This window comes from Notolabrus celidotus, chromosome 1, assembly GCF_009762535.1.
Source record: "Notolabrus celidotus isolate fNotCel1 chromosome 1, fNotCel1.pri, whole genome shotgun sequence".
NCBI lineage: Eukaryota > Metazoa > Chordata > Actinopteri > Labriformes > Labridae > Notolabrus > Notolabrus celidotus.
Genome location: NC_048272.1, coordinates 25788993 through 25794865, shown reverse-complemented (window position 1 = coordinate 25794865; position 5873 = coordinate 25788993). Strand labels below are relative to the sequence as shown.

General features: G+C 40.7%; 1 long non-coding RNA gene across 1 annotated transcript; it reads right to left on the bottom strand.

Moving 5' to 3' along the window:
* Nucleotides 1–1556: 1556 nt before the first annotated feature.
* On the bottom strand, nt 1557–2281 carry LOC117817522. Its single transcript, XR_004632160.1, has 2 exons — nt 2122–2281; nt 1557–2023 (listed from the first exon to the last, which is right to left on the bottom strand). It is a non-coding gene; the product is annotated as an uncharacterized LOC117817522 (long non-coding RNA).
* Nucleotides 2282–5873: the final 3592 nt, after the last annotated feature.

Genomic DNA, 5873 nt, shown 5'->3' with positions numbered 1-5873 from the left:
AGTCATTTGTCGCCTCAGGTAGTGAAAGCCAAATTTTGCTTATGAAAACTGCTCTAACACAATGAACTAGCCATGAGCAAGGGCAGGAAGGAAGAATTAGCAACACATCCTCAACACACGAAGGCCCGGCCAAGGTTGCCAAATCTTTGCACATAAGACATCCGTTTATTCAATTAAGCCTGGTTATGTTACACCTCCAGTCAGAGAGCTTCATGTGTTTTTCCATCCTCTCCGCCTCACTAATATTCAGACATGTTTATTCCCATGGATGGCCAAGAATGACAAAGTAACTGATTCCTGTAAAAGGTGATGTGATTTCAGTGCATGACCTTAAAGAAAAGGCTCTCCCTCAGCATGTTCTTCTGACCTCATTGAGGATGCTCTTGCTGAGTGTTGCAGACAGATAAAAATGCATCAGAGGTTTGTGGTTGGTGGACCGCAGCTCTTCTGGCACAGTTTAAATCCAGTGTCTCCTTGGCGCTCTCACAGAAAGAGGCTCAACTGTGGTCATGCTTCTCCCAACATGAAAGGATGAGCCTAATTAAAACATCTTAATTACAAAACAAGATACAGCCATGCTCAAGTGGGGGAAACATGCTGGAGTTCAGTTAAAACACTTAAACCTGTCCCCTGAGGACAACTGCTGGCATCAATAACTATCCTCAAAAATAACAAGCAACCTATGGATATCTGTGTTTTCTTGATGCTTTGGAAAGTTTCTGGCTATTTATGTGTGTCAACAATCAGTCACAAACAGGTTTTTAAAGATGGTTTAAACCCCTTCTTGTGGTTGGAGTAATATTTGCAAACACAGGCCTTCAACACGCAGGCTGAGCAGTCCCTGGATCACATGTGTCTTGATGTAAAACAGAGGAAAATGGGCTTCCTGCTTAAAACTTTTTGAATTCAATGATTGGCAGAGGGTTTGATAATGACAGAATAGCAGCCCATATTCATTTAGAGGTTGTAAACACATAAAGCTCTATGGAATGTCTTATATCAGACAAACCATCTTGGGGTTGCAAAAAACAGACTGTTTGATTGGTACCAGGTGAACCGAGACATCCATGATTCCACCAAGTCCCTTCAACACTTGTCTCCTTTCTTCTCGTGTGAGTAGTGGGGTTTTCAACCAAGCTTGTTACAAGACTGTCTTTTTGTAATTTCCTGCTTTCTAGTCCTGTGTTATCGGTCAATATGTACCTCCAAATATTAGTCTTGAAATTAATTGTAGCCAGAGCAGCAAACACGTAATGTATGGTACTGTATGTTGCAGGCTGCAATAGAGAGCAGAAGCAGATGAGTACAAAGTTGCCTAATAATCCACCTGGCAATGAGGCCACCAGACATATCAAATGAAAGGGAAACACGAAGAGGAGAGCAAGTGTGTATTAAACACAGCTAGACTATTTAGTCTATTATAAAACTTCCCAAGGACTTACTGATAACATGGAGCACGGCAGAAGAAACTACAGCATTGTTGGTAATAGAGCTCTAAGTGAAGTTGTTAACAGTGTGTGTTCCTTTGCATTGATACAGGATGCAAAGCTGTTTAAATGTTTTACACTAAGGTAATGGTTTCAGTTTACTGTTGTTATAAATGTTGGCCCTTTTGTAGTGGTTCAGTTCAAATAAGGTTCTCTGTACAGTTAGAAAGCCAAGTCATGCATGCAGATGAAACACAGGTACATTATTTATATGGTACAGTACATGTGACGGTAGAATTAACTAGGACCCAAAAGCAAGTGGAAGCTGAGGAAGCAGTTGAAGTGATTTTATTTCTTTTAACGGTGAGGTGAAGGATGATTGATCGAGAATCCAAGGTGAGGGTGCGATCCAGGAGAGGCAGGAGTGAAGCGTGAGGTTCGGGGTGAAGGCAGGTAAGTGTCCGGAAGGGCAGCGTGGCAGCGTGGCAGCGTGGCAGCGTGGCAGCGTGGCAGCGTGGCAGCGTGGCAGCGTGGCAGCGTGGCAGCGTGGCAGCGTGGCAGCGATAGGGCGGAGGTGCAGGAGGCTTGAGGAGGCACTGGAGGAAATGGGAAGACAGCAGCAGTTAGTTGACAACAAACACGAAATATCTAGACACTAGTGATACTCAATGTACTGGTGAGACAGCCGATGTACCACTGTAGAGCAGGGAATACTCTGGCACCCTACTCCTCTCTCCTCAGAGCTTAAGTGCAGTGTCTTGATTAGCTTGATGGGGAACAGGTGTGAAGGTGCAGGAGCAGCCAGAGCAGGAGAGAGCCAGTGTGGAGAAGAGCCCCGCCCAAAACTCTGTGGGGAAGACTCCACACAGGCAAACACAGATCACCACAGTACAAAATAATTCACTTTTTTTTTTTGAATGCCAGACAGACGGCCAGAAGAGACAAAGGAGCCACAGCTCAGAAATATTTTTTACTTGGTTTCTTGCCAACATTAAGATGACTTGATTGATACCACTCTCATGGCTGTCTTTTAATGTAAGAGTACATCCAGCTGGTTAGCCTAGCCTAAGTATTTCAATCTGATTGGTTATGACTTAGCAACATTATAAAGCAATAGTATGCTATTTCTGGACAGCAGATTCCTGCTATAAGAAAGCCCCATTAGGTCTGGTGTCAAAATGCCCATTTACAGTAGAAATAAACATATTTACAGCCTGGTTAAATAGAGGGTTTTGGTCTCGTTAGCTATTTTCTCTACTAATGCCAACTGTTCAAATATCATAATTAACAGATATATTAAGAGTATAAGAGTAACTCTATATTTTTATATGATAGCAATATGCTTCATCTTTGTCTTCTGTGGCATTATGTCATCTGAGTGTGAGATAAATGAAATGCACAGGTATATGTGCTTTGTTTAAAGCCATTCAAGATATAACTACAGATAATGAATGCAAAAGAATACATCTTCATCAATTTGTGGAAAAAATGACGGTCCCATCTGAAAACAAATCATCCTTCAGGGCCAACACTATTTTGTATCTGATTGTTCTCCAACTGTTGTTAGCATTCTGAAACCAAAGTGCAAGATGAATCATTTTTCACTAAAAAGGCAGAGACTGTCTGATTATATTGCATGACAAAGACAGGGTAGAAAGTCTGTATTTATAAATATTTGTTTGGGAAAAGAGCACGAAAAGCAGAATATGTGGTTCAGATTCAGGTTCAAATTTATTTCCACCTCTGCAAATATTGTTTATATCAATGTTAATCATGACTTTATATTGCATTATGTATACAAGCTCTTACAAGTGGATACATCTGGTTTGATTTTTTCAGTTTTGCAACAAAAATTAAATTTCCACTGTATCATAAACCTGCAGGTTCCCTTTGTTTTCATCCTCTATTCTTTTTCGGACTATCAACCACAACATCAGCTACAACAAGCAGAGACAAAAACAGCAGAGAAACAGAGGGAGGCACAAAACATTGAGGCAATGTCAGAGAGATCTCAATATAAAAAAAAAGGGTAAGTAAACACATAGTTATTAATACTGTGTTGTTTAATGACTGACACACACACACACACACACACACACACACACACACACACACACACACACACACACACACACACACACACACAGAAAAATAGTCTGTTTCCTTCAGACAGAGCCAAGCTACCTGCAGCAAAAGCTTGTAGTTGTGGCACAGCAAATTCCTGCTGCTACCTTTGATACTCTATTTGTCATAGCAGGAGAACAGAAAAAGTTTGTGGTTATTGTCGTTCAAAATAACCATGTAGCCATTTAATAAAAAAGGATGTTCTGAACATATCAATCTGTTACACCACTAGCTTACAGTTTTTCTCAGTGGCTTTGGTACATTTCTCAGCTCAGAATTGAAATTCTCAAAACTACTTGCTCAATCTCCACATCATTGCGTCACTTCTGCACATCAAAAAAGCAGTTTCTCATTTCTTTGAACAAGTTGCAAATGCTTTGGTACATCCATGCAAATGATTCTGTACTATTCTCTGCTGTTTCCTACATTATCAATTGCTTATGTCATGTTGATCAAAATGTATTATAATGGGTCTCTATTGAATAGTCTCACCCTCCACAATATTTAGGCATTAGTTCATCCCATAAGTCTTCACATGCAACATGGTTGAACATGCTGTCAGAATATGTCAGTCATATTTCTGTACATTTCCATCAGACTGTTTTTCTAAATCTATCCTGAATTGGTAAATTGCTCCCGGGTGGATCTTGACTTTTTCTAACAAAGGGAAATGTGTGAAGCATTAGATCAACCAATGATCAACCAGTTTTCTGACATAGCTCAAAGGTGCATCTCATGAACCATCAACTGGCAAGTGTATATATATAGCCAGAACACAACACAATGTTTACAACGTCTGACAATGGAAGGACAAGGAATTGGACTGGGTCAACAGCCAGAGAGAAGAAGAAGAGGAAGAGGAGTGAGGCTGCGTGATGGAGGAGTTGGAAGGCTAAACAGAGGAAGAGGAGTGAGGCTGTGTGGTGGTGGAGTTGGGAGGCTAAACAGAGGAAGAGGAGTGAGGCTGTGTGGTGGAGGAGTTGGAAGGCTAAACAGAGGAAGAGGAGTGAGGCTGTGTGGTGGAGGAGTTGGAAGGCTAAACAGAGGAAGAGGAGTGAGGCTGTGTGGTGGTGGAGTTGGGAGGCTAAACAGAGGAAGAGGAGTGAGGCTGTGTGGTGGAGGAGTTGGAAGGCTAAACAGAGGAAGAGGAGTGAGGCTGTGTGGTGGAGTTGGGAGGCTAAACAGAAGAAGAGGCAGAGGACATATGCACGTTCCTGATGAGATAAGAGCCACAATACAAGTTAAGGTAACTTACAATTTACAATAACTGTTATCAAAACTTTAGCCATAGTTTACATCAGAACGTCCCTCCAGTGTTCACTGTTATATTGACAACATGACTAAACAATTTGACTGTCTTATCCGTACACAATGACACAAGGACTTGTCATTCTGATTTCACTGACATGTTCATTTACACAGATATTTACTCTTGAGATGAACTAAGGGTTTTGAGCAAGATACTGGTTTTTGCAGGTAATCCATGGTGTTTTGCAATTTGTAAGAATTCTTTGGAGAAATGCACTTACTGTTTTGCAAATGTCGAGGATGATTTGAGAAATGTACCAAAGCGACTGAGAAAAACTGTAAAAAGTTGTGTTCTTTCCTCTTGTGGGTGTTCTGTGGTGAGACAACACATAATCTGACATGTATTCTGTTTCTGCTATCTCTGGAAAATGTCTTAGTCTTGCAACATCTTGATGTAAAACAATAGTGTGCTGTATAAAAAAAGGTCACACGTTGCCTTCACTGACATCATAATGTTCTGCAAAAACAATTTTCTGTCTGCTATCCATGGACATAACTCATTACATTAAGATGGTGAAATTGTCACCATCATATTTGCACTTCTACTGCATAGATGACGTTGATCTCAGGTGTCAACCGTTAGACTTCTGTGATTTTAAATATCCTCTGTGGTGACCGGTTGAAGATGTAAGTGAGGTATATGCATTTCAGAATAGTAGTTTTACAGAAGAAACATCCCCATTTCATATATGTACTGCCATTGTTTCAATTTGTAATTGATCAGAATTAGCTGTATTGTCTGATGTGATCTGTTCCTGTCACTAAACTTGCACACTGAAAAATGTACAGCAGAACAAGGACAAAAATTCTTTATGGATATGAGTCATATCCCTTTTGTTTATATATCTCAATATCACAGGCAACTTCCATCAAGGGGCAGCAATCCAGCAAACAACATCCACGTTCCTCTCTCTCTTTCTTTCTTTCTTTCTTTCTCTCTCCTTCTGAAGAGAAAGTGCAGTGGTATTAAAGACGTGACTAGCTTGCAGAGGCACACAACAGTGAGGCAGTGAT